Source organism: Triturus cristatus, chromosome 1_1 (genome assembly GCF_964204655.1).
Source record: "Triturus cristatus chromosome 1_1, aTriCri1.1, whole genome shotgun sequence".
Lineage (NCBI taxonomy): Eukaryota > Metazoa > Chordata > Amphibia > Caudata > Salamandridae > Triturus > Triturus cristatus.
The window spans coordinates 954,981,617-955,001,383 of NC_140579.1; the positions used below are offsets into that span (position 1 = coordinate 954,981,617).

Here is a 19,767-nt window from a genome sequence, read left to right on the forward strand (position 1 = left end):
GTAGGGTAGTGCAGTGGTGTTTGTGTAGTGTAGGGGGTCATGCTGGGGATAGTGTTTTAGGGTTTATGGTAGTGCAGTTGTGTTTTTGTAGTGTAGGGGGTACTGCTGGGGGTAGTGTTTGAGGGTTTAGGGTTGTGCTGTGGTGTTTGTGTAATGTAGGGGGTCATGCTTGTGGTAGTGCTTTAGGGTTTAGGGTAGTGCAGTGGTGTTGGGTAGTGTAGGAGGTACTGCTTGGGGTAGTGTTTTATGGTTTAGGGTAGTGCAGTGGTGTTTGTGTAGTATTGGGGGTAGTTTTCGGGGAAGTGTTTTAGGGTGTAGGGTAGTGCAGAGGTGTTTGTGTATTGAAGGGGGTCGTGCTGGGGGTAGTGTTTTAGGGTAGTGCAGTGGTGTTTGTGTAGTGTAGGGGGTCGTGCTAGGTGTAATGTTTTAGGGTTTAGGGTAATGCAGTGGTGTTTGTGTAGTGTAGGGGGTCATGCTGGGGGTAGTGTTTTAGGGTAGTGCAGTGGTGTTTTTGTAGTGTAGGGGTAGTGGTTTAGGGTAGTGCCGTGGTGTTTGTCTAGTGTAGGGGGTCGTGCTGGGGTACTGTTTTAGGGTTTAGGGTAGTGCAGTGGTGTTTGTGCATTGTAGGGGGTCATGCTGGCGTAGTGTTTTAGGGTGTAGGGTAGTGCAGTGGTGTTTGTGTAGTGTAGGGGGTTGTGCTGCGGGTAGATGTAGGGTTTTAGGTAGTGCAGTGGTGTTGGTTTAGTGTAGGGGGTCGTGCTGGGGGTAGGATTTTAGGGTTTAGGGTAGTGCAGTGGTGTTTGGGTAGTGTAGGGGGTAGTGCTAGGGGTAGTGTTTTAGGGTTTAGGGTAGTGCAGTGGGGTTTGGGTAGAGTAGGGGGTCCTGCTGGGGGTAGTGTTTTAGGGTTTAGGGTAGTGCAGTGGTGTTTGTGTAGTGTAGGGGTCGTGCTGGGGGTAGTGTTTTAAGGTAGTGCAGTGGTGTTTGGGTAGAGTAGGGGGTCCTGCTGGGGGCAGTGTTTTAGGGTTTAGGGTAGTGCAGGGGTGTTTGTATAGTGTAAGGAGTCGTGCTGGGTGTTTTAGGGTGTAGGGTAGTACAGTGATGTTTCTGTAGTGTAGGGGTAGTGCTGGGGGAAGATGTAGGGTTTAGGGTAGAGCAGTGGTGTTTGGCAGTGTAGGGGGTCGTGCTGGGGTAGTGTTTTAGGGTTTATGGTAGTGCAGTGGTGTTGGGTAGTGTAGGGGGTACTGCTGGGGGTAGTGTTTTATGGTTTAGGGTAGTGCAGTGGTGTTTGTGTAGTATTGGGGGTAGTTTTGGGGGTAGTGTTTTAGGGTTTAGGATAGTGCAGTGGTGTGTGGGTAGTGTAGGGGGTCATGTTGAGGGTAGTGTTTTAGGGTTTAGGGTAGTGCAGTGGTATTTGTGAAGTATAGAGGTCGTGCTGGGGGTAGTATTTTAGGGTTTAGGGTAGTGCAGTGGTGTTTGTGTGGTATAGGGGGTCGTACTCGGGTAAGTGTTTTAGGGTTTAGGGTAGTGCAGTGGTGTTTGGGTAGTGTAGCGGGTCGTGCTAGGGGTAGTGTTTTAGGGTTTAGGGTAGTGCAGTGGTGTTTGTGTATTGTAGGGGGTTGTGCTGGGGGTAGATGTAGGGTTTAGGGTAATGCAGTGGTGTTTGTGTAGTGTAGGGGGTCGTGCGGGGGTAGTGTTTTAGGGTTTAGGGTAGTGCAGTGTTGTTTGGGTAGTTTAAGGGTCATGCTAGGGGTAGTGTTTTAGGGTAGTGCAGTAGTGTTTGTGTACTGTAGGGGGTAGTGGATTAGGGTTTAGGATAGTGCTGTGGTGTTTGTGTAGTGTAGGGGGCCTTGCTCGGGTACTGTTTTAGGGTAGTGCAGTGGTGTTTGTGTAGTATAGGGGGTCGTGTTTAAGGGTTTAGGGTAGTGCAGGTGTGTGTGGGTAGTGTAGGGTGTCGTGCTGGGGTAGAGTTTTTGGGTTTAGGGTAGTGCAGTTGTGTTTGGGTAGTGAAGGGAGTCGTGTTGGGCGTAGTATTTTAGGGTTTAGGGTAGTACATTGGTGTTTTTGTGGTGTAGGGGGTCATGCTTGGTGTAGTATTTTAGGGTTTAGGGTAGTGCAGTGGTGTTTGTGTAGTGTAGGCAGTCATGCTCGGGGTAGTGTTTTAGGGTGTGGGGTAGTGCAGTGGTGTTTCTGTAGTGTGGGGTTGTGCTGGGGGTAGTGTTTTATTGTTTAGGATAGTGCAGTGGTGTTGGGTAGTGTAGGGGGTACTCCTGGGGGTAGTGTTTTATGGTTTAGGGAAGTGCAGTGGTGTTTGTGTAGTATTGGGGGTAGTTTTGGGGGTATTGTTTTAGTGTTTAGGGTAGTGCAGTGGTGTTTGGGTAGTGAAGGGGTAGTGCTGGGGTTTGTTTTTTAGGGTTTAGGGTAGTGCAGTGGTGTTTGTGAAGTGTAGGGGTTCGTGCTGGGGTAGTGTTTTAGGTTAGTGCAGTGGTGTTTGGGTAGTGTAGCGGGTCGTACTGGGGGTAGTGTTGTAGAGTTTAGGGTAATGCAGTGGTGTTTGGGTAGTGTAGGGAGTCATGCTGGTGGTGGTGTTTTTGGGTTTAGGGCAGTGCATTCCAGTGGTGTTTGGGTAGTGTAGGGGGTCATGTTTTAGGTTTAGGGTAGTGCAGTGGTGTTTGTGTAGTGTAGGGGGTTGTGTTGGGGTAAGATGTAGGGTTTAGGGTAATGCAGTGGTGTTTGTGTAGTGTAGGGGGTCGTCCTGGGGGTAGTGTTTTAGGGTTTAGGGTAGTGCAGTGGTGATTGTGTAGTGTAGGATTTGTGCTGGGGGTAGTGTTTTAAAGTTTAGGGTAGTGCATTGGTGTTTGTGTAGTGTTGGGGGTCGTGCTTGGGATAGTATTTTAGGGTTTAGGGTAGTGCAGTGGTATTTGTGTAGTGTAGGGGATCATGCTGGGGTAGTGTTTTGGGTTTAGGGCAGTGCAGTGGTGTTTTTGTAGTATAGGGGTTCGTGCTGGGGTAGTGTTTAGGGTTTAAGGTAGTGCAGTGGTGTTTTGGTGGTGTAGGGGGTCATGCTGTGGGTGGTGTTTTAGGATTTAGGGCAGTGCTGTGGTGTTTGTGTAGTGTAGGGGGTCATGTTGGGGGTAGTGTTTTAGGGTTTAGGGTAGTGCAGTGGTGTTGGGTAGTGTAGGGGTACTGCTGGGGGTAGTGTTTTAGGGTAGTGCAGTGGTGTTTGGGTAGAGTAGGGGGTCCTGCTGGGGTTAGTGTTTTAGGTTGTAGCGTAGTGCAGTGGTGTTTCAGTAGTGTAGAGGGTAGTGCTGGGGGTAGATATAGGGTTTAGGGTAGAGCAGTGGTGTTTTGGTAGTGTAGGGGGTCGTGCTGGGGTAGGGTTTAGGGTAGTGCAGTGGTGTCGGGTAGTGTAGGGGGTACTGCTGGGGATAGTGGTTTAGGGTTTAGGGTAGTGCAGTGGTGTTTGTGTAGTATTGGGGTAGTGTTTTAGGGTTTAGGATAGTGCAGTGGTGTTTGGGTAGTGTAGGGGTAGTGCTGGGGTAGTGGTTTAGGGTTTAGGGTAGTGCAGTGGTGTTTGTATAATGTAGGGGTCGTGCTGGGGTAGTATTTTAAGGTTTAGGGTAGTGCCGTGATGTTTGTGTGGTATAGGGGTCATGCTCGGGTAAGTCTTTTAGGATTTAGGGTAGTGCAGTGGTGTTTGGGAAGTGTAGCGGGTCGTGCTAGGGGTAGTGTTTTACGGTTTAGGGTAGTGCAGTGGTGTTTGTGTATTGTAGAGGGTCATGCTGGGGGTAGAGTTTTAGGGTGTAGGGTAGTGCAGTGGTGTTTGTGTAATGTAGGTGGTTGTGCTGGGGGTAGATGTAGGGATTTTGGTAGTGCAGTGGTGTTTGGGTAGTGTAGGGGGTCGTGCCAGGTGTTATGTTTTAGGGTTTAGGTTAATGCAGTGGTGTTTGTGTAGTGTAGGGGGTCGTGCTGGGGGTAGTGTTTTAGGGTTTAGGGTAGTGCAGTGGTGTTTGGGTAGTATAGGGGGTCGTGCTGGGGGTAGTGTTTTAGGGTAGTGCAGTGGTGTTTGTGTAGTGTAGGGGGTCGTGCTGGGGTAAGTGTTTTAGGGTTTAGGGTAGTGCAGTGGTGTTGTGGTAGTGTAGGGAGTCGTGTTAGGGGTAGTATTTATGGGTTTAGGGTAGCACAGTGGTGTTTGTGCATTGTATGGGGTCGTGCTGGGGTAGTGTTTTAGGGTTTAGGGTAGTACAGTGGTGTTTGTGTGGTGTAGGGGTCTTGCTTGGGGTAGTATTTTAGGGTATAGGGTAGTGCAGTGGTGTTTGTGTAGTGTAGGGGTTCAGACTGGGGGTAGTGTTTTAGGGTTTAGGGTAGTGCAGTGGTGTTTGTGTAGTATAGGGTTCGTGCTGGGGTAGTGTTTTAGGGTTTAGGGTGGTGCAGTGGTGTTTGTGTAGTGTAGGGGGTCATGCTGGGGTTAGATTTCCGGTTTAGGGTAATGCAGTGGTGCTTGGATAGTGTAGGGGCCGTGCTGGGGGTAGTGGTTTAGGGTAGTGCAGTGGTGTTGGGTAGTGTAGGGGATACTGCTGGGGGTAGTGTTTTATGGTTTAGGGTAGTGCAGTGGTGTTTGGGTAGTGTAGGGGGTTGTGCTGGGGGTTGCGTTTTAGTGTTTAGGGTAGTGCAGCGTTGTTTGTGTAGTGTAGGGGTCATGTTTTGGGGTTTAGGTTAGTGCAGTGGTGTTTGGGTGGTGCAGGGGGTCGTGCTGGGGCTAGTGTTTTAGGGTTTCGGATAGTGCAGTGGTGTTTGGGTAGTGTAGGGGGTCCTGCTGGGGGTAGTGGTTTAGGGTTGTGCAGTAGGGTAGTGCAGTGGTGTTTGTGTAGTGTAGGGGGTCATGCTGGGGATAGTGTTTTAGGGTTTATGGTAGTGCAGTTGTGTTTTTGTAGTGTAGGGGGTACTGCTGGGGGTAGTGTTTGAGGGTTTAGGGTTGTGCTGTGGTGTTTGTGTAATGTAGGGGGTCATGCTTGTGGTAGTGCTTTAGGGTTTAGGGTAGTGCAGTGGTGTTGGGTAGTGTAGGAGGTACTGCTTGGGGTAGTGTTTTATGGTTTAGGGTAGTGCAGTGGTGTTTGTGTAGTATTGGGGGTAGTTTTCGGGGAAGTGTTTTAGGGTGTAGGGTAGTGCAGAGGTGTTTGTGTATTGAAGGGGGTCGTGCTGGGGGTAGTGTTTTAGGGTAGTGCAGTGGTGTTTGTGTAGTGTAGGGGGTCGTGCTAGGTGTAATGTTTTAGGGTTTAGGGTAATGCAGTGGTGTTTGTGTAGTGTAGGGGGTCATGCTGGGGGTAGTGTTTTAGGGTAGTGCAGTGGTGTTTTTGTAGTGTAGGGGTAGTGGTTTAGGGTAGTGCCGTGGTGTTTGTCTAGTGTAGGGGGTCGTGCTGGGGTACTGTTTTAGGGTTTAGGGTAGTGCAGTGGTGTTTGTGCATTGTAGGGGGTCATGCTGGCGTAGTGTTTTAGGGTGTAGGGTAGTGCAGTGGTGTTTGTGTAGTGTAGGGGGTTGTGCTGCGGGTAGATGTAGGGTTTTAGGTAGTGCAGTGGTGTTGGTTTAGTGTAGGGGGTCGTGCTGGGGGTAGGATTTTAGGGTTTAGGGTAGTGCAGTGGTGTTTGGGTAGTGTAGGGGGTAGTGCTAGGGGTAGTGTTTTAGGGTTTAGGGTAGTGCAGTGGGGTTTGGGTAGAGTAGGGGGTCCTGCTGGGGGTAGTGTTTTAGGGTTTAGGGTAGTGCAGTGGTGTTTGTGTAGTGTAGGGGTCGTGCTGGGGGTAGTGTTTTAAGGTAGTGCAGTGGTGTTTGGGTAGAGTAGGGGGTCCTGCTGGGGGCAGTGTTTTAGGGTTTAGGGTAGTGCAGGGGTGTTTGTATAGTGTAAGGAGTCGTGCTGGGTGTTTTAGGGTGTAGGGTAGTACAGTGATGTTTCTGTAGTGTAGGGGTAGTGCTGGGGGAAGATGTAGGGTTTAGGGTAGAGCAGTGGTGTTTGGCAGTGTAGGGGGTCGTGCTGGGGTAGTGTTTTAGGGTTTATGGTAGTGCAGTGGTGTTGGGTAGTGTAGGGGGTACTGCTGGGGGTAGTGTTTTATGGTTTAGGGTAGTGCAGTGGTGTTTGTGTAGTATTGGGGGTAGTTTTGGGGGTAGTGTTTTAGGGTTTAGGATAGTGCAGTGGTGTGTGGGTAGTGTAGGGGGTCATGTTGAGGGTAGTGTTTTAGGGTTTAGGGTAGTGCAGTGGTATTTGTGAAGTATAGAGGTCGTGCTGGGGGTAGTATTTTAGGGTTTAGGGTAGTGCAGTGGTGTTTGTGTGGTATAGGGGGTCGTACTCGGGTAAGTGTTTTAGGGTTTAGGGTAGTGCAGTGGTGTTTGGGTAGTGTAGCGGGTCGTGCTAGGGGTAGTGTTTTAGGGTTTAGGGTAGTGCAGTGGTGTTTGTGTATTGTAGGGGGTTGTGCTGGGGGTAGATGTAGGGTTTAGGGTAATGCAGTGGTGTTTGTGTAGTGTAGGGGGTCGTGCGGGGGTAGTGTTTTAGGGTTTAGGGTAGTGCAGTGTTGTTTGGGTAGTTTAAGGGTCATGCTAGGGGTAGTGTTTTAGGGTAGTGCAGTAGTGTTTGTGTACTGTAGGGGGTAGTGGATTAGGGTTTAGGATAGTGCTGTGGTGTTTGTGTAGTGTAGGGGGCCTTGCTCGGGTACTGTTTTAGGGTAGTGCAGTGGTGTTTGTGTAGTATAGGGGGTCGTGTTTAAGGGTTTAGGGTAGTGCAGGTGTGTGTGGGTAGTGTAGGGTGTCGTGCTGGGGTAGAGTTTTTGGGTTTAGGGTAGTGCAGTTGTGTTTGGGTAGTGAAGGGAGTCGTGTTGGGCGTAGTATTTTAGGGTTTAGGGTAGTACATTGGTGTTTTTGTGGTGTAGGGGGTCATGCTTGGTGTAGTATTTTAGGGTTTAGGGTAGTGCAGTGGTGTTTGTGTAGTGTAGGCAGTCATGCTCGGGGTAGTGTTTTAGGGTGTGGGGTAGTGCAGTGGTGTTTCTGTAGTGTGGGGTTGTGCTGGGGGTAGTGTTTTATTGTTTAGGATAGTGCAGTGGTGTTGGGTAGTGTAGGGGGTACTCCTGGGGGTAGTGTTTTATGGTTTAGGGAAGTGCAGTGGTGTTTGTGTAGTATTGGGGGTAGTTTTGGGGGTATTGTTTTAGTGTTTAGGGTAGTGCAGTGGTGTTTGGGTAGTGAAGGGGTAGTGCTGGGGTTTGTTTTTTAGGGTTTAGGGTAGTGCAGTGGTGTTTGTGAAGTGTAGGGGTTCGTGCTGGGGTAGTGTTTTAGGTTAGTGCAGTGGTGTTTGGGTAGTGTAGCGGGTCGTACTGGGGGTAGTGTTGTAGAGTTTAGGGTAATGCAGTGGTGTTTGGGTAGTGTAGGGAGTCATGCTGGTGGTGGTGTTTTTGGGTTTAGGGCAGTGCATTCCAGTGGTGTTTGGGTAGTGTAGGGGGTCATGTTTTAGGTTTAGGGTAGTGCAGTGGTGTTTGTGTAGTGTAGGGGGTTGTGTTGGGGTAAGATGTAGGGTTTAGGGTAATGCAGTGGTGTTTGTGTAGTGTAGGGGGTCGTCCTGGGGGTAGTGTTTTAGGGTTTAGGGTAGTGCAGTGGTGATTGTGTAGTGTAGGATTTGTGCTGGGGGTAGTGTTTTAAAGTTTAGGGTAGTGCATTGGTGTTTGTGTAGTGTTGGGGGTCGTGCTTGGGATAGTATTTTAGGGTTTAGGGTAGTGCAGTGGTATTTGTGTAGTGTAGGGGATCATGCTGGGGTAGTGTTTTGGGTTTAGGGCAGTGCAGTGGTGTTTTTGTAGTATAGGGGTTCGTGCTGGGGTAGTGTTTAGGGTTTAAGGTAGTGCAGTGGTGTTTTGGTGGTGTAGGGGGTCATGCTGTGGGTGGTGTTTTAGGATTTAGGGCAGTGCTGTGGTGTTTGTGTAGTGTAGGGGGTCATGTTGGGGGTAGTGTTTTAGGGTTTAGGGTAGTGCAGTGGTGTTGGGTAGTGTAGGGGTACTGCTGGGGGTAGTGTTTTAGGGTAGTGCAGTGGTGTTTGGGTAGAGTAGGGGGTCCTGCTGGGGTTAGTGTTTTAGGTTGTAGCGTAGTGCAGTGGTGTTTCAGTAGTGTAGAGGGTAGTGCTGGGGGTAGATATAGGGTTTAGGGTAGAGCAGTGGTGTTTTGGTAGTGTAGGGGGTCGTGCTGGGGTAGGGTTTAGGGTAGTGCAGTGGTGTCGGGTAGTGTAGGGGGTACTGCTGGGGATAGTGGTTTAGGGTTTAGGGTAGTGCAGTGGTGTTTGTGTAGTATTGGGGTAGTGTTTTAGGGTTTAGGATAGTGCAGTGGTGTTTGGGTAGTGTAGGGGTAGTGCTGGGGTAGTGGTTTAGGGTTTAGGGTAGTGCAGTGGTGTTTGTATAATGTAGGGGTCGTGCTGGGGTAGTATTTTAAGGTTTAGGGTAGTGCCGTGATGTTTGTGTGGTATAGGGGTCATGCTCGGGTAAGTCTTTTAGGATTTAGGGTAGTGCAGTGGTGTTTGGGAAGTGTAGCGGGTCGTGCTAGGGGTAGTGTTTTACGGTTTAGGGTAGTGCAGTGGTGTTTGTGTATTGTAGAGGGTCATGCTGGGGGTAGAGTTTTAGGGTGTAGGGTAGTGCAGTGGTGTTTGTGTAATGTAGGTGGTTGTGCTGGGGGTAGATGTAGGGATTTTGGTAGTGCAGTGGTGTTTGGGTAGTGTAGGGGGTCGTGCCAGGTGTTATGTTTTAGGGTTTAGGTTAATGCAGTGGTGTTTGTGTAGTGTAGGGGGTCGTGCTGGGGGTAGTGTTTTAGGGTTTAGGGTAGTGCAGTGGTGTTTGGGTAGTATAGGGGGTCGTGCTGGGGGTAGTGTTTTAGGGTAGTGCAGTGGTGTTTGTGTAGTGTAGGGGGTCGTGCTGGGGTAAGTGTTTTAGGGTTTAGGGTAGTGCAGTGGTGTTGTGGTAGTGTAGGGAGTCGTGTTAGGGGTAGTATTTATGGGTTTAGGGTAGCACAGTGGTGTTTGTGCATTGTATGGGGTCGTGCTGGGGTAGTGTTTTAGGGTTTAGGGTAGTACAGTGGTGTTTGTGTGGTGTAGGGGTCTTGCTTGGGGTAGTATTTTAGGGTATAGGGTAGTGCAGTGGTGTTTGTGTAGTGTAGGGGTTCAGACTGGGGGTAGTGTTTTAGGGTTTAGGGTAGTGCAGTGGTGTTTGTGTAGTATAGGGTTCGTGCTGGGGTAGTGTTTTAGGGTTTAGGGTGGTGCAGTGGTGTTTGTGTAGTGTAGGGGGTCATGCTGGGGTTAGATTTCCGGTTTAGGGTAATGCAGTGGTGCTTGGATAGTGTAGGGGCCGTGCTGGGGGTAGTGGTTTAGGGTAGTGCAGTGGTGTTGGGTAGTGTAGGGGATACTGCTGGGGGTAGTGTTTTATGGTTTAGGGTAGTGCAGTGGTGTTTGGGTAGTGTAGGGGGTTGTGCTGGGGGTTGCGTTTTAGTGTTTAGGGTAGTGCAGCGTTGTTTGTGTAGTGTAGGGGTCATGTTTTGGGGTTTAGGTTAGTGCAGTGGTGTTTGGGTGGTGCAGGGGGTCGTGCTGGGGCTAGTGTTTTAGGGTTTCGGATAGTGCAGTGGTGTTTGGGTAGTGTAGGGGGTCCTGCTGGGGGTAGTGGTTTAGGGTTGTGCAGTAGGGTAGTGCAGTGGTGTTTGTGTAGTGTAGGGGGTCATGCTGGGGATAGTGTTTTAGGGTTTATGGTAGTGCAGTTGTGTTTTTGTAGTGTAGGGGGTACTGCTGGGGGTAGTGTTTGAGGGTTTAGGGTTGTGCTGTGGTGTTTGTGTAATGTAGGGGGTCATGCTTGTGGTAGTGCTTTAGGGTTTAGGGTAGTGCAGTGGTGTTGGGTAGTGTAGGAGGTACTGCTTGGGGTAGTGTTTTATGGTTTAGGGTAGTAAAGTGGTGTTTGTGTAGTATTGGGGGTAGTTTTGGGGGAAGTGTTTTAGGGTGTAGGGTAGTGCAGAGGTGTTTGTGTATTGAAGGGGGTCGTGCTGGGGGTAGTGTTTTAGGGTAGTGCAGTGGTGTTTGTGTAGTGTAGGGGGTCGTGCTAGGTGTAATGTTTTAGGGTTTAGGGTAATGCAGTGGTGTTTGTGTAGTGTAGGGGGTCATGCTGGGGGTAGTGTTTTAGGGTAGTGCAGTGGTGTTTTTGTAGTGTAGGGGTAGTGGTTTAGGGTAGTGCCGTGGTGTTTGTCTAGTGTAGGGGGTCGTGCTGGGGTACTGTTTTAGGGTTTAGGGTAGTGCAGTGGTGTTTGTGCATTGTAGGGGGTCATGCTGGCGTAGTGTTTTAGGGTGTAGGGTAGTGCAGTGGTGTTTGTGTAGTGTAGGGGGTTGTGCTGCGGGTAGATGTAGGGTTTTAGGTAGTGCAGTGGTGTTGGTTTAGTGTAGGGGGTCGTGCTGGGGGTAGGATTTTAGGGTTTAGGGTAGTGCAGTGGTGTTTGGGTAGTGTAGGGGGTAGTGCTAGGGGTAGTGTTTTAGGGTTTAGGGTAGTGCAGTGGGGTTTGGGTAGAGTAGGGGGTCCTGCTGGGGGTAGTGTTTTAGGGTTTAGGGTAGTGCAGTGGTGTTTGTGTAGTGTAGGGGTCGTGCTGGGGGTAGTGTTTTAAGGTAGTGCAGTGGTGTTTGGGTAGAGTAGGGGGTCCTGCTGGGGGCAGTGTTTTAGGGTTTAGGGTAGTGCAGGGGTGTTTGTATAGTGTAAGGAGTCGTGCTGGGTGTTTTAGGGTGTAGGGTAGTACAGTGATGTTTCTGTAGTGTAGGGGTAGTGCTGGGGGAAGATGTAGGGTTTAGGGTAGAGCAGTGGTGTTTGGCAGTGTAGGGGGTCGTGCTGGGGTAGTGTTTTAGGGTTTATGGTAGTGCAGTGGTGTTGGGTAGTGTAGGGGGTACTGCTGGGGGTAGTGTTTTATGGTTTAGGGTAGTGCAGTGGTGTTTGTGTAGTATTGGGGGTAGTTTTGGGGGTAGTGTTTTAGGGTTTAGGATAGTGCAGTGGTGTGTGGGTAGTGTAGGGGGTCATGTTGAGGGTAGTGTTTTAGGGTTTAGGGTAGTGCAGTGGTATTTGTGAAGTATAGAGGTCGTGCTGGGGGTAGTATTTTAGGGTTTAGGGTAGTGCAGTGGTGTTTGTGTGGTATAGGGGGTCGTACTCGGGTAAGTGTTTTAGGGTTTAGGGTAGTGCAGTGGTGTTTGGGTAGTGTAGCGGGTCGTGCTAGGGGTAGTGTTTTAGGGTTTAGGGTAGTGCAGTGGTGTTTGTGTATTGTAGGGGGTTGTGCTGGGGGTAGATGTAGGGTTTAGGGTAATGCAGTGGTGTTTGTGTAGTGTAGGGGGTCGTGCGGGGGTAGTGTTTTAGGGTTTAGGGTAGTGCAGTGTTGTTTGGGTAGTTTAAGGGTCATGCTAGGGGTAGTGTTTTAGGGTAGTGCAGTAGTGTTTGTGTACTGTAGGGGGTAGTGGATTAGGGTTTAGGATAGTGCTGTGGTGTTTGTGTAGTGTAGGGGGCCTTGCTCGGGTACTGTTTTAGGGTAGTGCAGTGGTGTTTGTGTAGTATAGGGGGTCGTGTTTAAGGGTTTAGGGTAGTGCAGGTGTGTGTGGGTAGTGTAGGGTGTCGTGCTGGGGTAGAGTTTTTGGGTTTAGGGTAGTGCAGTTGTGTTTGGGTAGTGAAGGGAGTCGTGTTGGGCGTAGTATTTTAGGGTTTAGGGTAGTACATTGGTGTTTTTGTGGTGTAGGGGGTCATGCTTGGTGTAGTATTTTAGGGTTTAGGGTAGTGCAGTGGTGTTTGTGTAGTGTAGGGGTTCAGGCTGGGGGTAGTGTTTTATGGTTTAGGGTAGTGCAGTGGTTTTTGGGTAGTGTAGGGGTTGTGCTGGGGGTAGTGTTTTAGTGGTTAGGGTAGTGCAGTGTTTGTGTAGTGTACGGGTCATGTTTTAGGGTTTAGGTTAGAGCAGTGGTGTTTGTGTAGTGTAGGGGTCGCGCTGGGGGTAGTATTTTAGGGTTTAGGGTAGTGCAGTGGTGTGTGGGTAGTGAAGGGGTAGTGCTGGGGTTTGTTTTTTAGGGTTTAGGGTAGTGCAGTGGTGTTTGTGAAGTGTAGGGGTTCGTGCTGGGGTAGTGTTTTAGGTTAGTGCAGTGGTGTTTGGGTAGTGTAGCGGGTCGTACTGGGGGTAGTGTTGTAGAGTTTAGGGTAATGCAGTGGTGTTTGGGTAGTGTAGGGAGTCATGCTGGTGGTGGTGTTTTTGGGTTTAGGGCAGTGCATTCCAGTGGTGTTTGGGTAGTGTAGGGGGTCATGTTTTAGGTTTAGGGTAGTGCAGTGGTGTTTGTGTAGTGTAGGGGGTTGTGTTGGGGTAAGATGTAGGGTTTAGGGTAATGCAGTGGTGTTTGTGTAGTGTAGGGGGTCGTCCTGGGGGTAGTGTTTTAGGGTTTAGGGTAGTGCAGTGGTGATTGTGTAGTGTAGGATTTGTGCTGGGGGTAGTGTTTTAAAGTTTAGGGTAGTGCATTGGTGTTTGTGTAGTGTTGGGGGTCGTGCTTGGGATAGTATTTTAGGGTTTAGGGTAGTGCAGTGGTATTTGTGTAGTGTAGGGGATCATGCTGGGGTAGTGTTTTGGGTTTAGGGCAGTGCAGTGGTGTTTTTGTAGTATAGGGGTTCGTGCTGGGGTAGTGTTTAGGGTTTAAGGTAGTGCAGTGGTGTTTTGGTGGTGTAGGGGGTCATGCTGTGGGTGGTGTTTTAGGATTTAGGGCAGTGCTGTGGTGTTTGTGTAGTGTAGGGGGTCATGTTGGGGGTAGTGTTTTAGGGTTTAGGGTAGTGCAGTGGTGTTGGGTAGTGTAGGGGTACTGCTGGGGGTAGTGTTTTAGGGTAGTGCAGTGGTGTTTGGGTAGAGTAGGGGGTCCTGCTGGGGTTAGTGTTTTAGGTTGTAGCGTAGTGCAGTGGTGTTTCAGTAGTGTAGAGGGTAGTGCTGGGGGTAGATATAGGGTTTAGGGTAGAGCAGTGGTGTTTTGGTAGTGTAGGGGGTCGTGCTGGGGTAGGGTTTAGGGTAGTGCAGTGGTGTCGGGTAGTGTAGGGGGTACTGCTGGGGATAGTGGTTTAGGGTTTAGGGTAGTGCAGTGGTGTTTGTGTAGTATTGGGGTAGTGTTTTAGGGTTTAGGATAGTGCAGTGGTGTTTGGGTAGTGTAGGGGTAGTGCTGGGGTAGTGGTTTAGGGTTTAGGGTAGTGCAGTGGTGTTTGTATAATGTAGGGGTCGTGCTGGGGTAGTATTTTAAGGTTTAGGGTAGTGCCGTGATGTTTGTGTGGTATAGGGGTCATGCTCGGGTAAGTCTTTTAGGATTTAGGGTAGTGCAGTGGTGTTTGGGAAGTGTAGCGGGTCGTGCTAGGGGTAGTGTTTTACGGTTTAGGGTAGTGCAGTGGTGTTTGTGTATTGTAGAGGGTCATGCTGGGGGTAGAGTTTTAGGGTGTAGGGTAGTGCAGTGGTGTTTGTGTAATGTAGGTGGTTGTGCTGGGGGTAGATGTAGGGATTTTGGTAGTGCAGTGGTGTTTGGGTAGTGTAGGGGGTCGTGCCAGGTGTTATGTTTTAGGGTTTAGGTTAATGCAGTGGTGTTTGTGTAGTGTAGGGGGTCGTGCTGGGGGTAGTGTTTTAGGGTTTAGGGTAGTGCAGTGGTGTTTGGGTAGTATAGGGGGTCGTGCTGGGGGTAGTGTTTTAGGGTAGTGCAGTGGTGTTTGTGTAGTGTAGGGGGTCGTGCTGGGGTAAGTGTTTTAGGGTTTAGGGTAGTGCAGTGGTGTTGTGGTAGTGTAGGGAGTCGTGTTAGGGGTAGTATTTATGGGTTTAGGGTAGCACAGTGGTGTTTGTGCATTGTATGGGGTCGTGCTGGGGTAGTGTTTTAGGGTTTAGGGTAGTACAGTGGTGTTTGTGTAGTGTAGGGGTTCAGACTGGGGGTAGTGTTTTAGGGTTTAGGGTAGTGCAGTGGTGTTTGTGTAGTGTAGGGGTTCAGACTGGGGGTAGTGTTTTAGGGTTTAGGGTAGTGCAGTGGTGTTTGTGTAGTATAGGGTTCGTGCTGGGGTAGTATTTTAGGGTATAGGGTAGTGCAGTGGTGTTTGTGTAGTGTAGGGGTTCAGACTGGGGGTAGTGTTTTAGGGTTTAGGGTAGTGCAGTGGTGTTTGTGTAGTATAGGGTTCGTGCTGGGGTAGTGTTTTAGGGTTTAGGGTGGTGCAGTGGTGTTTGTGTAGTGTAGGGGGTCATGCTGGGGTTAGATTTCCGGTTTAGGGTAATGCAGTGGTGCTTGGATAGTGTAGGGGCCGTGCTGGGGGTAGTGGTTTAGGGTAGTGCAGTGGTGTTGGGTAGTGTAGGGGATACTGCTGGGGGTAGTGTTTTATGGTTTAGGGTAGTGCAGTGGTGTTTGGGTAGTGTAGGGGGTTGTGCTGGGGGTTGCGTTTTAGTGTTTAGGGTAGTGCAGCGTTGTTTGTGTAGTGTAGGGGTCATGTTTTGGGGTTTAGGTTAGTGCAGTGGTGTTTGGGTGGTGCAGGGGGTCGTGCTGGGGCTAGTGTTTTAGGGTTTCGGATAGTGCAGTGGTGTTTGGGTAGTGTAGGGGGTCCTGCTGGGGGTAGTGGTTTAGGGTTGTGCAGTAGGGTAGTGCAGTGGTGTTTGTGTAGTGTAGGGGGTCATGCTGGGGATAGTGTTTTAGGGTTTATGGTAGTGCAGTTGTGTTTTTGTAGTGTAGGGGGTACTGCTGGGGGTAGTGTTTGAGGGTTTAGGGTTGTGCTGTGGTGTTTGTGTAATGTAGGGGGTCATGCTTGTGGTAGTGCTTTAGGGTTTAGGGTAGTGCAGTGGTGTTGGGTAGTGTAGGAGGTACTGCTTGGGGTAGTGTTTTATGGTTTAGGGTAGTGCAGTGGTGTTTGTGTAGTATTGGGGGTAGTTTTCGGGGAAGTGTTTTAGGGTGTAGGGTAGTGCAGAGGTGTTTGTGTATTGAAGGGGGTCGTGCTGGGGGTAGTGTTTTAGGGTAGTGCAGTGGTGTTTGTGTAGTGTAGGGGGTCGTGCTAGGTGTAATGTTTTAGGGTTTAGGGTAATGCAGTGGTGTTTGTGTAGTGTAGGGGGTCATGCTGGGGGTAGTGTTTTAGGGTAGTGCAGTGGTGTTTTTGTAGTGTAGGGGTAGTGGTTTAGGGTAGTGCCGTGGTGTTTGTCTAGTGTAGGGGGTCGTGCTGGGGTACTGTTTTAGGGTTTAGGGTAGTGCAGTGGTGTTTGTGCATTGTAGGGGGTCATGCTGGCGTAGTGTTTTAGGGTGTAGGGTAGTGCAGTGGTGTTTGTGTAGTGTAGGGGGTTGTGCTGCGGGTAGATGTAGGGTTTTAGGTAGTGCAGTGGTGTTGGTTTAGTGTAGGGGGTCGTGCTGGGGGTAGGATTTTAGGGTTTAGGGTAGTGCAGTGGTGTTTGGGTAGTGTAGGGGGTAGTGCTAGGGGTAGTGTTTTAGGGTTTAGGGTAGTGCAGTGGGGTTTGGGTAGAGTAGGGGGTCCTGCTGGGGGTAGTGTTTTAGGGTTTAGGGTAGTGCAGTGGTGTTTGTGTAGTGTAGGGGTCGTGCTGGGGGTAGTGTTTTAAGGTAGTGCAGTGGTGTTTGGGTAGAGTAGGGGGTCCTGCTGGGGGCAGTGTTTTAGGGTTTAGGGTAGTGCAGGGGTGTTTGTATAGTGTAAGGAGTCGTGCTGGGTGTTTTAGGGTGTAGGGTAGTACAGTGATGTTTCTGTAGTGTAGGGGTAGTGCTGGGGGAAGATGTAGGGTTTAGGGTAGAGCAGTGGTGTTTGGCAGTGTAGGGGGTCGTGCTGGGGTAGTGTTTTAGGGTTTATGGTAGTGCAGTGGTGTTGGGTAGTGTAGGGGGTACTGCTGGGGGTAGTGTTTTATGGTTTAGGGTAGTGCAGTGGTGTTTGTGTAGTATTGGGGGTAGTTTTGGGGGTAGTGTTTTAGGGTTTAGGATAGTGCAGTGGTGTGTGGGTAGTGTAGGGGGTCATGTTGAGGGTAGTGTTTTAGGGTTTAGGGTAGTGCAGTGGTATTTGTGAAGTATAGAGGTCGTGCTGGGGGTAGTATTTTAGGGTTTAGGGTAGTGCAGTGGTGTTTGTGTGGTATAGGGGGTCGTACTCGGGTAAGTGTTTTAGGGTTTAGGGTAGTGCAGTGGTGTTTGGGTAGTGTAGCGGGTCGTGCTAGGGGTAGTGTTTTAGGGTTTAGGGTAGTGCAGTGGTGTTTGTGTATTGTAGGGGGTTGTGCTGGGGGTAGATGTAGGGTTTAGGGTAATGCAGTGGTGTTTGTGTAGTGTAGGGGGTCGTGCGGGGGTAGTGTTTTAGGGTTTAGGGTAGTGCAGTGTTGTTTGGGTAGTTTAAGGGTCATGCTAGGGGTAGTGTTTTAGGGTAGTGCAGTAGTGTTTGTGTACTGTAGGGGGTAGTGGATTAGGGTTTAGGATAGTGCTGTGGTGTTTGTGTAGTGTAGGGGGCCTTGCTCGGGTACTGTTTTAGGGTAGTGCAGTGGTGTTTGTGTAGTATAGGGGGTCGTGTTTAAGGGTTTAGGGTAGTGCAGGTGTGTGTGGGTAGTGTAGGGTGTCGTGCTGGGGTAGAGTTTTTGGGTTTAGGGTAGTGCAGTTGTGTTTGGGTAGTGAAGGGAGTCGTGTTGGGCGTAGTATTTTAGGGTTTAGGGTAGTACATTGGTGTTTTTGTGGTGTAGGGGGTCATGCTTGGTGTAGTATTTTAGGGTTTAGGGTAGTGCAGTGGTGTTTGTGTAGTGTAGGCAGTCATGCTCGGGGTAGTGTTTTAGGGTGTGGGGTAGTGCAGTGGTGTTTCTGTAGTGTGGGGTTGTGCTGGGGGTAGTGTTTTATTGTTTAGGATAGTGCAGTGGTGTTGGGTAGTGTAGGGGGTACTCCTGGGGGTAGTGTTTTATGGTTTAGGGAAGTGCAGTGGTGTTTGTGTAGTATTGGGGGTAGTTTTGGGGGTATTGTTTTAGTGTTTAGGGTAGTGCAGTGGTGTTTGGGTAGTGAAGGGGTAGTGCTGGGGTTTGTTTTTTAGGGTTTAGGGTAGTGCAGTGGTGTTTGTGAAGTGTAGGGGTTCGTGCTGGGGTAGTGTTTTAGGTTAGTGCAGTGGTGTTTGGGTAGTGTAGCGGGTCGTACTGGGGGTAGTGTTGTAGAGTTTAGGGTAATGCAGTGGTGTTTGGGTAGTGTAGGGAGTCATGCTGGTGGTGGTGTTTTTGGGTTTAGGGCAGTGCATTCCAGTGGTGTTTGGGTAGTGTAGGGGGTCATGTTTTAGGTTTAGGGTAGTGCAGTGGTGTTTGTGTAGTGTAGGGGGTTGTGTTGGGGTAAGATGTAGGGTTTAGGGTAATGCAGTGGTGTTTGTGTAGTGTAGGGGGTCGTCCTGGGGGTAGTGTTTTAGGGTTTAGGGTAGTGCAGTGGTGATTGTGTAGTGTAGGATTTGTGCTGGGGGTAGTGTTTTAAAGTTTAGGGTAGTGCATTGGTGTTTGTGTAGTGTTGGGGGTCGTGCTTGGGATAGTATTTTAGGGTTTAGGGTAGTGCAGTGGTATTTGTGTAGTGTAGGGGATCATGCTGGGGTAGTGTTTTGGGTTTAGGGCAGTGCAGTGGTGTTTTTGTAGTATAGGGGTTCGTGCTGGGGTAGTGTTTAGGGTTTAAGGTAGTGCAGTGGTGTTTTGGTGGTGTAGGGGGTCATGCTGTGGGTGGTGTTTTAGGATTTAGGGCAGTGCTGTGGTGTTTGTGTAGTGTAGGGGGTCATGTTGGGGGTAGTGTTTTAGGGTTTAGGGTAGTGCAGTGGTGTTGGGTAGTGTAGGGGTACTGCTGGGGGTAGTGTTTTAGGGTAGTGCAGTGGTGTTTGGGTAGAGTAGGGGGTCCTGCTGGGGTTAGTGTTTTAGGTTGTAGCGTAGTGCAGTGGTGTTTCAGTAGTGTAGAGGGTAGTGCTGGGGGTAGATATAGGGTTTAGGGTAGAGCAGTGGTGTTTTGGTAGTGTAGGGGGTCGTGCTGGGGTAGGGTTTAGGGTAGTGCAGTGGTGTCGGGTAGTGTAGGGGGTACTGCTGGGGATAGTGGTTTAGGGTTTAGGGTAGTGCAGTGGTGTTTGTGTAGTATTGGGGTAGTGTTTTAGGGTTTAGGATAGTGCAGTGGTGTTTGGGTAGTGTAGGGGTAGTGCTGGGGTAGTGGTTTAGGGTTTAGGGTAGTGCAGTGGTGTTTGTATAATGTAGGGGTCGTGCTGGGGTAGTATTTTAAGGTTTAGGGTAGTGCCGTGATGTTTGTGTGGTATAGGGGTCATGCTCGGGTAAGTCTTTTAGGATTTAGGGTAGTGCAGTGGTGTTTGGGAAGTGTAGCGGGTCGTGCTAGGGGTAGTGTTTTACGGTTTAGGGTAGTGCAGTGGTGTTTGTGTATTGTAGAGGGTCATGCTGGGGGTAGAGTTTTAGGGTGTAGGGTAGTGCAGTGGTGTTTGTGTAATGTAGGTGGTTGTGCTGGGGGTAGATGTAGGGATTTTGGTAGTGCAGTGGTGTTTGGGTAGTGTAGGGGGTCGTGCCAGGTGTTATGTTTTAGGGTTTAGGTTAATGCAGTGGTGTTTGTGTAGTGTAGGGGGTCGTGCTGGGGGTAGTGTTTTAGGGTTTAGGGTAGTGCAGTGGTGTTTGGGTAGTATAGGGGGTCGTGCTGGGGGTAGTGTTTTAGGGTAGTGCAGTGGTGTTTGTGTAGTGTAGGGGGTCGTGCTGGGGTAAGTGTTTTAGGGTTTAGGGTAGTGCAGTGGTGTTGTGGTAGTGTAGGGAGTCGTGTTAGGGGTAGTATTTATGGGTTTAGGGTAGCACAGTGGTGTTTGTGCATTGTATGGGGTCGTGCTGGGGTAGTGTTTTAGGGTTTAGGGTAGTACAGTGGTGTTTGTGTGGTGTAGGGGTCTTGCTTGGGGTAGTATTTTAGGGTATAGGGTAGTGCAGTGGTGTTTGTGTAGTGTAGGGGTTCAGACTGGGGGTAGTGTTTTAGGGTTTAGGGTAGTGCAGTGGTGTTTGTGTAGTATAGGGTTCGTGCTGGGGTAGTGTTTTAGGGTTTAGGGTGGTGCAGTGGTGTTTGTGTAGTGTAGGGGGTCATGCTGGGGTTAGATTTCCGGTTTAGGGTAATGCAGTGGTGCTTGGATAGTGTAGGGGCCGTGCTGGGGGTAGTGGTTTAGGGTAGTGCAGTGGTGTTGGGTAGTGTAGGGGATACTGCTGGGGGTAGTGTTTTATGGTTTAGGGTAGTGCAGTGGTGTTTGGGTAGTGTAGGGGGTTGTGCTGGGGGTTGCGTTTTAGTGTTTAGGGTAGTGCAGCGTTGTTTGTGTAGTGTAGGGGTCATGTTTTGGGGTTTAGGTTAGTGCAGTGGTGTTTGGGTGGTGCAGGGGGTCGTGCTGGGGCTAGTGTTTTAGGGTTTCGGATAGTGCAGTGGTGTTTGGGTAGTGTAGGGGGTCCTGCTGGGGGTAGTGGTTTAGGGTTGTGCAGTAGGGTAGTGCAGTGGTGTTTGTGTAGTGTAGGGGGTCATGCTGGGGATAGTGTTTTAGGGTTTATGGTAGTGCAGTTGTGTTTTTGTAGTGTAGGGGGTACTGCTGGGGGTAGTGTTTGAGGGTTTAGGGTTGTGCTGTGGTGTTTGTGTAATGTAGGGGGTCATGCTTGTGGTAGTGCTTTAGGGTTTAGGTTAGTGCAGTGGTGTTGGGTAGTGTAGGAGGTACTGCTTGGGGTAGTGTTTTATGGTTTAGGGTAGTGCAGTGGTGTTTGTGTAGTATTGGGGGTAGTTTTCG

At 49.8% G+C, this 19,767-nt stretch overlaps 1 protein-coding gene across 2 annotated transcripts in view; it reads right to left on the bottom strand.

Moving 5' to 3' along the window:
* LOC146871367 (transmembrane protein 98) overlaps positions 1-19,767 on the bottom strand; it is a 1,189,076-nt gene that overhangs the window by 1,082,777 nt on the left and 86,532 nt on the right. The window lies entirely within an intron of this gene.